Source organism: Eptesicus fuscus, chromosome 21 (assembly GCF_027574615.1).
Source record: "Eptesicus fuscus isolate TK198812 chromosome 21, DD_ASM_mEF_20220401, whole genome shotgun sequence".
In the NCBI taxonomy this organism is placed as follows: Eukaryota; Metazoa; Chordata; class Mammalia; order Chiroptera; family Vespertilionidae; genus Eptesicus; species Eptesicus fuscus.
In genome coordinates, this window is record NC_072493.1 from 22,385,337 (window position 1) to 22,396,892 (window position 11,556).

The following is an 11,556-nucleotide window of genomic DNA, read 5'->3' on the forward strand; positions in this document are numbered from 1 at the left end:
GACACTCTATCCACCAAGCCAAACCATCTAGGGCGGGGGAGGATTTCTTAAACAAGATGCAAAAAGCTGTAACCACAGAGGGAAAGAGTCTTACATTTAACTACATTAAATAAAGAACTCTTCACCCAGTGGAAGGGCAAGCCATGAGCGGGAGCAATACCAACAGCTGACAGAGCGGCACGGGCAAACACGGGAGCCACAATGCCACAGCACTGAACCTGTCAGAAATGTAACCATGTCTGACAATGCCCGCTTAGCAAGTTTGGGAAACAGCGTCATTAAATGGTGAGATTGAGAATGTAAGTAGCCATTGCCCCAGCAATTCCACTCTTGTATGTTTGTATGTATGTATATGTTCTAGAGAAGTTTGTTCGTGTGAGCACCAAGGGAAAAAATACACAGGCATGGCCAGAGTAGCATGTTCATAGCAGCCAGAAAATGGAGCCCCTAAAATTTCCTTGGGGCAGGAGGATGGATAGCATATGTAGAATGAAGTACACACACATCAACAGGAAACATTCTTGGCTTGTACCAACACAGCGAATCTCAACAGAATTGCAGTGTGATTCCAATCATGTAATGTTCAAAACTGCAAAACGAAGCAATATGTGTTTGGTAAAACTACATGGAAAAGCAAGGTGATCGCAAATTGGAAATGCAGCTCCTCACTCAGGAGGCATGGGAGGGGCCTGCTCCCTGCGCTCAGTGGTCAGTACATTGCATTTATTGTTTTTAAGACCTACATAGACACTGGATGATCTCTTTTGTATGTTTAAAAGAATGAGTCAGTCCTGGCTGGTGTGGCTCAGTTGAAGTGTAGTCCTGTGCACCAAAGGGTGGTGGGTTCGATTCCCAGTCAGGGCACATACCCAGGTTGCAGGTTCGATCCTCAGTTGGGGTGTGTGCAGGGGTCTGGTGGAGGGGGGGGCAGCTGGTCAATGTTTCTCTCTCACATTGATGTTTCTTTCTCTCCCAAAAATCAACTGTGGGGGAGGGGAGAATGAGTCAAAATTAGCATAATAAAAATTCCAGTAAATTATTGAAAAAGTAAATGAGACATGAGACCAAATTGAAGACAAATTTTGAAGTGTTGCTGTCTGGCGTTGGGAAGGGGGCCGGCACTGAGGGTTCTGTGGGGTTGGGGAGACTGTAGGAGATTCGTGTTTATGAATGAAAATGAACGAGCATAGTGGGAGAGGGCAGGACCAGGACTCCAGCAAAGACAGGAGAGTGGACCCTGGGGCAAGCCTGAACTGGGACAGGGGCCCCTCGCTGTGCTCCCAGGAGGGTGGGTGCTTCCAGATTGCGGATGCAGAAGGTAAATAGATGAAGGCCGTGTTCTTCATCCCCATCCAGCCGCCCATCAGGTAGCGGGGAGGGGAGACGACTACAAAGGTGTGAGGCCCACCGGAGGGCTTCCCTGGGGGCACGCAGGACTGCCCCCCTCCCCCGCCTCCCCCTGCTCAGCCCAGCTGCGTGCTTCTCTCCAGTACAAGTGCCCAGACGGCGCAAGGCCGCCGCGGACAGACAGGTACGTGAGCGAGAGGAGGGCCTCCGGCAAGGGTGTGACTAACCCGGGCCACAGTCAGAACAGGCAGCGAGACCCCGCCCCTGGAATTGCCCTGCTCAGAGGCTGCCAGTTTGCCCTCTTGTAGCTATTTCTTCTGGAATTACGTCCACTATTCTTAGCAAAAAGCGTGTCCATGTACTCCCCCTCAGCCTTCCATCAAGCCCTGGATTGTACCAGTAACCCCAGCTGCCCAAATTCTGGGGGCATGGGGAGGGGGTCTCTGTTTTCATCCTGGCCTCTGTCGGGCTTTCCATGTAGGCTGGGGGCCCTGGAATAAACCTGCCAGCCCCGGGCCAGCCGCCCTGCTCCAGGATGCGGGGGGCCGAGCGGGACTGTGACCCAGCCCCATCTCACCCCCACCCCCACCCCCACCCCCACCCCCACCCCCACCCCCACCCCCTTGTCTCCTCTGGGGTTGGGACCTGCAGGGCCTGGGCCGCTGGAGGTTCCGCAGGAGACTCCGCCCACTCCTCGGGGTCTGCGGCCCCGACTGCCCTCCCACCCCGTCTCCTGTCCGCCCGGGAAAGTGGGGGGACATTTCTCACTGTGGATAGGGCCACTGTGGACTGGGGCTCGCAGAGGAGGAGAGGAGACGTGACCTTCTGGTGTGCGTGCTCCCACCTGGGGGTCTGCTGAACAGCAAGACGTCCTCGGTGGGGGCGCTGGGGGCGCGCACTGGGCAGGGGGAGGCCGGCGCGAGGAAGAGGCGCCGCTGGTTGGGAGGCTGTGAATCAGTGCGCCGAGGTGCTAAGAGCCACGGAAAACGCTCGGCCATGCCCAGCCCGTTTGGCTCAGTGGATAGAGCGCCGGCATGCGGACAGAAAAGTCCCGGGTTCAAATCCAGTCAAGGGCACATGCCTGGGTTGCGGGGTCGATCCCCAGTAGGGGGCGTGCAGGAGGGAGCTGATCAATGATTCTCTCTCATCTGATGTTTCTTCTCATTGATGTTTGTATCTCTCTCTCCCTCTCCCTCTCCAAAATCAATAAAAATGTATAGGAAGGAAGGGGGAATAAAAGAAAAGGCGCTCTGCCAGGAAGAGCAGCTTCAAGTAGATTAAGGATGTTTAGGCGAAGGACTGCTGCAAATTCTCTCGGAGGGGAGGGAGGCAGAGCCTGCCCGGCAGGCCTCTCTCGCTTGTCCCTGCCTCAGCCAGCCATCTGCGCCTGCTCAGCACTGGCCCTGTGATGCCCAGGATGGATGCAGAGTTTTCAACGTGCAACCAGCAGAAACGGCCCGGAGGCAGGGAGAGAAATAGGTGGGTCCCAGAGATTTAAAAGCCTGGACCCTGAGGTGAGTCCATACCAGGGCCCAGCGGCGAGAGAGGAAGAGGGAGGGGAGAGAGAGAGAGGGAGGATAGCTCCCCAGGCCTCGAAGGCTCCCAACCCTGGTCCCACCAGCCAGGGTCTGTGGCCTGTCCGGCATGGACCCACTGGTCCCCCTCAGTCCTGAGATGGTTGGGTGGCTGTCACCTCCCTGACTCCTCAGCAACTGGGCTCGGTGGGAGGGTCACCTCCGGGCAGGAGAACACTCACCAACTCCTAGACCTGAAGTCTGGGTCACAGGCACCTTCTCGGTCTCTACAGGGGCTTCTCAGGTGTCCTGCACCCGCACCTGCACAGGAAACCTCTTCTGGACCCACATTCCGCCCTCCGTGGAGAGCCCAGCCCCGGCACTCTGCTCTGCTCCAGCCTGCCGCTGCCCAAGCACCTCTAGTCTCCGCACAGCCATCTCTGGCTCTGCCCTCTCCTTAAATGCCAGGCCCTCGCCCCGCCTCTCCTCGCCCCGCACTCCCCTTGGCTGGACCTGCCTGCGACTCAGCATCTGTAGTTCCCTTCACAGCCCTGGGAGCTTCAGTCCTGGCCTTTCCTCCCACCACGGGGCAAGGGGCACACACAAGTAATTTCCCTAGGAAGTGTTCTATACACTCAGAGAGCCCTGGCTGGTTTGGCTCAGTGGACAGAGCATCGGCCTGCGGACTGCAGGGTCCTGGGTTTGATTCCGGTCAAGGGCACATGCCTGGGTTGTGGGCCCCATCCCCAGTAGGGGGCGTGCAGGAGGCAGCCGATCAATGATTCTCTCTCGTCATTGATGTTTCTATCTCTGTCTCTCCTTCTCCCTCTCTGAAATCAATAAAAATAAAAACATTAAAAATAAAATAAAAAACAAACCCAGAGAAAGGGTAATAAACGTATGACCATCTCATGACAGCCAGAATGGGCCGCTCACCGTCAGAGGACAGATCTCCGCGGGGCCTCCCTGTGTGTCCGTGTGGTTTGTGCGCAAAGGCACCAACCCAGGGATGATGGGCTGGCGCCTCGCCCCGACTGCACTGGCCGGCACGTGCCCGGGAAGAAGACACCCTGTCCTCTGCCCCCCAGCCATGAGGCCACAGCGCCAAGTCCCCTCAGAGGAGGCTTCTTTATAAAACTGCACAGAAGTAGACAATTTTATTTCATTTTTAAATTTAATTTTTATTGTGGCCCTGGGCCTTCCTACTCCTGAACTCTGTCATACTTACTGTCATTACTTACTGTCAAGGGAGCAGGTTTTACCTTTGGAGGCCCTCACGTGTGTGAAGGGTGTTACATGACTCTGGGTCTTTGTTCTGAAAATGCCCATCAGTCCCGTCTGTCTTTGGAGAGGGGTCACGTGTGAGGGACCCTCGGGGTTCAGGAGCAGGAGATCAAACCTGCAGGCTCCGCACACCGCCTGGGGGCGCCGTGTGGCAGGATGGGAAAGAGCCGGAGGAGTCCTAGGGGCGGGCTCTCCGCCCAGGGGAACGAGTGGAAATACCCAACACCTTTTTAGAAACAGTGCTTTAGGGCAGTCGAGTCATTTCCTCGGTGACGTGGACGCTTGGTTCGCTGTGCCCACTCCTCTGCTGCAGGATGGCCCACAAGCAGATCTACTACTCAAATACTTGGACGAGCACTACGGGTACCGGCATGTCATGTTACCCAGAGAACTTTCCAAACACGTCCCCAAACCCATCTGATGTCAGCAGAGGCGTGGAGGAGACTTGGTGTCCAGCAGAGTCTTGGCTGGGTTCATTACATGATTCACGAGCCAGAACCACGTATGCTTCCCTTTAGACGACCTCTTCCAGAAGATCAACAAAAATGAAGGTATCTGGGGATCGTCAATTAAATCTTTTTCTAATTTGATGTATATGTGTATTTAAGGTAGTCTTCAGTGAACACTTGAAAAATGTACAAATCATTCATCCATACCTGTGCATGAGCTGTATTCTTCACAGCAACAGAGCTCCACTAAATGCAACTACAAGTAGGTTACTGCAGGGTGCTTAAGGTAAAATTTCTTCTAGTTACTTTTTCTCTTAAATATACGTACCTGTTTGACTTTTACCTATTACTTTTGTTTGGTAAAGTTTGTATGTTGTATTAAAAAAATAATAAAAACAATGCTTTACTGAAGCCTACTTGATATAGTCAAATGTCCAACTCTGAAGTCTGTAACATGTTCGCCGACATAACCTCCCTAATCCAGACACAGGGCATGGTCAGTGTCCTCGTGTCCTTCCAGCCGCTGCCTGCCCGGAGGTGGCCACAATTTTGAATTCCATCATCAGCGTCTTGGGAGCTCAGTGGTTGGACACTGTCAACCTGGCCTGATAAATTCCTAACTGGGCAGGTCATGGTGGGTGGTCATGACCCATGCCTATAAAAGGTTTAGCTTCGCCTTAAGTAAGCTCTGTCCATTGTCCTTCTGCATCTAGGTCAGTAATTTTCAACATTTTCCATATCATGGCACACATAAACTAAGTATGGCAATTCTGCAGTACACCAAAAAATGTAGTTTTGCCGATCTCACAAAAAAATAGGTATAATTTTGATTCATTCACACCAGATGGTTATTGTGTTGGCTGCTGTAATTTTTAAAAAATATATAGTTTTATTGATTTCAGAGAAGAAGGGAGAAAGAGATAGAATCACCAATGATGAGAATCATCGATTGACTGTTTCCTGCACACCACACACTGGGGGATCGAGCCTGCAACCTGGGCATGTGCCCTGACCAGGAATGAACCGTGACCTCCTGGTTTGTAGGTGTATGCTCAACCACTGAGCCACACCACTGGCTGCTGTCATTTTTTTATTTGACTAAGGGAAAAGAGGTCAGTGCCCCTAACTAAGTAGGCAGGTATTGCATATTTTTAATTTTTTTGTGGCACTGATCTAGTTACTCCTTTGAAATGCCAGAGGTAATCCAGACCCTCAGAGGTGTAACCAGGGAGCCACCATCTTTGTGAGGGCATGATGGTCAATTAGCATATTCCCTCTTTATTAGATAGGATACTAGGTAGAGGCCTGGTGCATGAAATTTGTGCACTCGGGGGGGGGGGGTCCCTCAGCCTGGCCTGTGCCTTCTCGCAGTCTGGGAGCCCTCTGAGTGCTGGCTTAGGCCTGCTCCCATGTGGAATGGGCCTAATCTGGCAGTTGGACAGCCTTAGCGCTGCCACAAAGGTGGGAGAGGCTCCCGCCAACACCACTACACTTGCCAGCCATGAGCCCGCCTTCTGGCTGAGTGGCACTCCCCCTGTAGGTCCGCACCACCAGGGAGCAGCTCCTGCATTGAGCGTCTGCTCCCTGGTGGTCAGTGTATGTCATAGCGACCAGTTCTGCCATTTGGTTGATTTGCATATTAGCCTTTTATTATATAGGACTAGAGGCCCAGTGCACAGAATTTGTGCACTCAGGGGGGTGTCTCTCAGCCTAGATTGCGAGAGGGTGCAAGCCAGGCTGAGGGACCCCACCGGTGCATGATCGGGGCCGCAGGATATTGGCCAGCTGGGGAGGGACTGGACTGCAGGAGGGCTCCAGGGCATGTCCAGCCCATCTCACTCTGTTCTGATCGGCTGGACCCCAGCAGCAAGCTAACCTACTGGTCAGAGCATCTGACCCCTGGTGGTCAGGGAACATCATAGCAACGGTCAACTGGTTGACTGTCTGTCCCCTGGTGGTCAGTGCATGTCATAGTGAGTGGTTGAGTGGCCTTAGCATATCATTAGCATATTATGCTTTGATTGATTGTATGGACAACTGGATGACCGGACACTTAGCATATTAGGCTTTTATTATATTTTATTAGGCTTTGCAACCTCCAGCCCACCTCACCTGTAATCTGTAACCAGGGGAGGGTGTCTAAACCTCATGAGCAGTGATATGCCAGGGGAGGAAAGGCCACCTTGGGGATGAGGTCTGGCACCAGTTTTGCCTGTTGCCCACTGAGATTGGGCCTAAACAGGCATTCGGACATCCCTCTCACAATCCAGGACTGCTGGCTCCCAACCGCTTGCCTGCCTGCCTGCCTGCCTGCCTGCCTGATTGCCCCTAACCGATTCTACCTGCCCCTAACCACTCCCCTGCCAGTCTGATCAAAGCCTAACTGCTCCCCTGCCGGCCTGATTGCCCCTAACTGCTCTCCCCTGCAGGCCTGGTCACCCCTAACTGTCCTCCCCTGCCAGCCTGGTCACCCTCAACTGCCCTCCCCTGCTGGCCCGGTAACCCCTAACTACCCTCCCTTGCCAGCCTGATTGCCCCTAATTGCCCTCTCCTGCAGGCCTGATTGCCCCCAACTGCCCTCCCCTGCAGGCCTGGGCCGCCCCCCCCAACTGCCCTCCCTTGCTGGCCTGATTGCCCACAACTGCCCTCCCCTGCCGGCCATCTTGTGGCGGCCATCTTGTGTCCACTTGGGGGTGGCCATCTTGTGTGTTGGAGTGATGGTCAATTTGCATATTACTCTTTTATTAGATAGGATAAGTCTTGGGGATGCAATGTACAGCACGGTGAGTATAGTTAATAATACTGTGCTGTATATTTGAGAGTTACTGAGAGAGTAGATGTTAAAAGTTCTCATTACAAAATAATTTTCTAAGTATTGAGTTGACAGATGTTAAGTGGACTTATTGTTGAAACCACATAACAAATGCATCCAGGCTGCCTGTCACTACTTGAGCCAATTAAACAGAGACAGTGTTGAATCGAGTATGAGCGTTTATTCCAGCAGTATGGAGAGTAGCAGGTCATCCATGAAAGTCTGCTCTACCCCACCCCCATCCGCACCCCCATAAGCCAGCTGCTTATATTGGGTAGAAGGACAAAGAGTACATGGGAAAGTAGGAGTACATGGTGGAAAGTAGGCCAGGTATAATGGTTACAGGTTACGGCGATGTGGGCTGGAGGTAGCAAAGGGTGGGCGGGTCTGGGACTCCATTGTTTTGGCAACAAGGTTGTTAATCTTTCCGTGATGATAGGCAGTTCTCAGATAAGGAGAACGGACGGCATTCCAAGGTTAACTCCCAAGTGTGGGGCGTACAACTCCCAGCCAGGTCAGAACAGGCTCTCTTTAATCAGAACAGAACCATCACAGTTAACAGGGCATGATTAATACTTCTGATAACTATAGCTAGTCCCTCATATTTCATTTCTGCCCCTAACACTGTGGTGATCATTTTGCAATGTATACAAATATTAAATCATGTCTTGCACCTTGAAATGAAGATATGCCGATTATATCACAAAAATACGTGGACAAAGTTCGAAGGTAGTATTGCACTATTCCAGGAGTCCCCAGGTATATTTAGATGTAGATTGTTTCCCAGATAAGAGTTTTCAGTTGTACTTTCCTTGTGGATTGTTTTGTGGTTGGACTGTAAGTCCTTGACCCTGAGAGACTTTGCTTACTCCCCTGACTCCACGAGTTCTTCTGGTTGGAATTCAGGTAGGTAGGTGATCACCTGCTCCCTGGTCTTCTGCCCCCCCCCCCCCACCCCCCAGGAGCTCTGAACTACTGCCAGCACCAGCAGGAAGGGATCTAGGAACCAGTGAACTCAGGGACAGAAGAAAGTTTGACAACTCAGAAGCAGAGCTGGGACAGATTTTCAGTCGTAGAGGACGATCCAGCAGATGTGTAAGGCCCTGCCTCTGTCGCGGAGGAAGATGAATCCGAGAGGGCGATGCCAGGAGGCTGTGGAGACACAGCTTTAAAACCATCACAGGAGCCCGGCCAGCATGCCTCGGTGGTTGAGCATCGACCTATGAACCAGGGGGTCAAGGTTTGATTCCCGGTCAGGGCACGTGCCCGGGTTGCGGGCTCGATCCCCAGTGTGGGGCGTGCAGGAGGCAGCTGATCAATGATCCGATCTCGTCATTGATGTTTCTGTCTCTCCTTCTCCCTTCCTCTCTGAGACCAATAAAATACTTTTTTAAATAAATAAAATTAAAACCATCACAGGAGAAGGGACCCAAATATGCACCAAAGAAACGATGACAAAATAAAATGCAGGTGGTGTTCATGTCTTCAAACAGCAAGCACCTTTGCAATTGGAAAAAGCACAATTTGAAAGTGAAGGTCAAGAGCTTTAGCAGGAATGTAAACAGTAGAAATTATGGAAGAAATAACATGAAGATCCCCAGGAAATTAGCTGTAAGAGGAAATCTATTGCAGTGAGGTAAAATATCAGCCAGGTGGTAAAAGAATGAGACACAAAATGAGCCAAAGATTTTGAAGAAGAATCTGGGGGGGAGGGAGGGATGTGTTTTTAAAACAAATCCAGATTCTTTTTCAGGGGTGGAGGGAAGACATATTAATTGGTTGAACATTCACTCTGCTAAGGAAAAATAACAACAACAAAACAAAAAGAAAGAACAGCTTTAAGAAAAGAAATGCTGCCCAGCTGGTGTGGCTCATTGGTTGACCCTCGACCTATGAACTATGAGGTCACTGTTCGATTCCTAGTCGGGGCACATGCCCGGGTTGCAGGCTCAATCCCCAGTGTGGGGCGTGCAGGAGGCAGCTGATTGATCAACAATTCCCTCTCATCATCGATGTTTCTATTGAAGCAATGAAGCATAGTAACATTCATCCCAGGTAAAAACTGCTGTTTGAATGTTAACCCTGCTATTCTGGCTTCTGTGCACACCTGCTTGCTTAAACAATAGGCTAGTTACCTCAGTTTCCAGTTTGAGACCTGGAAGCTCACATAAACCACCCCAGTCTGTTGCCAGCCCACATCACAAAGGTTATTCTCCTGTGCCTGAGGACCAGAACCACAAAATTGCCTTACTTGACTGTGGCTCCGGGAACACTTTCCGATGACTCAGTGGCTCCAGGAACTGAAACTATAGATAACCTTTAGAGATTATTAACTTTGCTCAATTTTGCTTCTATAAAACTGCTTTTGCAAGATAATTCCACATTCCAATGTCTAGCAGGATGTGTTTTTTTGCCTTTATAAGCTGGCTACTGCTCTCACTCAGGGCTTCGAGATTTGGAGTGCTAGAATACCCCCTGGTAGCTGACTCCTTAATTCGACTTCTTGATTGAGGCGTCTTTGTGCGATTCGAGGGGTACATTACAACATTATCTCTCTCTCCCTCTCTCTTCCTCTCTGAAATTAATAAAAAATACATTCTAAAAAGAAAAGAAAAGAAATGCTCACAATGGACCAAAAATTAACTGAAATATACTTCTGACCCTCAACAAAGGATCGTCACCCCAGATGTCCCAAACTCAGGCCTTGGCAGAGGTCCAGGAAGACAGGGGAGCCTCTGCGCTAACCGAGGGCTGGAAGTGAACAGCCCCTGGATCCTCACTGGTCCAGGAGGGTGTGTCCCATGGTACACATTCAGAGCTTGATGCGTGGAGAGAGGCTAAGTGACCCTGAAGTCACGTGTCTGGCGGGGGGGTGGGTGCTTTCTACCACCACCACACCCTGCCCCCTCTCTTGGTTGCTGTGAGAATATCAGCCTCTGGAGGTCACCTGGACGCAGGGACACTCTGCAGGGTTGGAATTACCGAGGGCTGGTTGAGTGCAGTGCTAGCAAACACTCCGGCAGGGCCTCCAGCAAGCCTTCGGCAGGTCCTGTCTGGGATTGAAAGGTCCCACCCTGGCCTCTGGCCTCTGGCCTTTGTGCTCCCGGCGAGGGGGGTGCCCAGGAATGAGCACTCTGCTGGGGGGGCTCCGGCCTTGGTGGGCAGAGTGGTGGGCACCCCGACAAGCAGGTGTGGCCTCACAAGGGGGCAGGCAGCAAACTTCTACATCAGGTCCCTGACTCTGGGACAGAAGCGTCCCCACATCCTCCGGGTGGCTTTAAGAGACAACCATGAGAAATCTGCCCTTCTCTCTGGTCAGCCTGTCCCAAAATGTCCCCTAACGATCCCCGGTGACCCACTTAGCTCTGTCCCGTGACCTTTGGTCTCATCCGGATATCTGGAATGCTGTTAAATTTACCCCGATGCAAAGCCGCCTGGAGGGGGCTGTGATAACAGCGACAATGCTCCAGCCTGGGCTCTCCCCAGCCCACAGGAAGGTCTTATCCGAGATCAGGGATTCGAGCTGCCACCTGGGAAGGGGTGGGTCTGCCCCCAGCTGGAGGCACCGCTGCAGCACCTCGGCCCCCTGAGAGAGCCAGACCTCTGGGCGGGGGCCAGAGCCCTGTGGCCTCAACGTGCTTCTGTCCCTCTCAGGGCCTCAGTTTCCCCATTAGGTAAGTGAGAGGGTGAAGCTGATGACGTCTTGTGTCCCTCTTCCACTCTGCAGTGGTGATCACGGGCCACTTTAACTGCGTCACCATCAAACTGAACCAGCGAGCGGGTGCAGGTGCGGGTGCAGGTGCGGGTGCAGGTGCGGGTGCAGGTGGGGCCCGTAGGAAGCCGCACTGCTGAGTCTGCAGGTGCCCAACTCCCTTAGCGGTCCAGGCGGGGCCAAAACCCAGGCCCTGGCAAACATGAGTGGGAAGGACTCGCCACCCTCCCACCAGCCTGGTCAGACCAAGGCCCCTGGGTGAGTGACATCTGCCCTGACAGGTGAGTTACCAGCTCCGTGCTGCCTGACTGGAGTTGTAAATACAGCCTATTAAGTAATAAAAGAGTTGGCTCCAAAGTCTATTTCCTCCGGTTCCCGTCTTTAGAGAGATTTCTTCTTACGGGATGTCGCTGATCGGGGGGGAAGCTAGTAGAGGGG

General features: G+C 52.3%; 1 pseudogene; it reads left to right on the forward strand.

Moving 5' to 3' along the window:
• Nucleotides 1-4,459: 4,459 nt before the first annotated feature.
• Nucleotides 4,460-4,694, forward strand: LOC129147802 (cyclin-dependent kinases regulatory subunit 2-like; annotated as a pseudogene).
• Nucleotides 4,695-11,556: the final 6,862 nt, after the last annotated feature.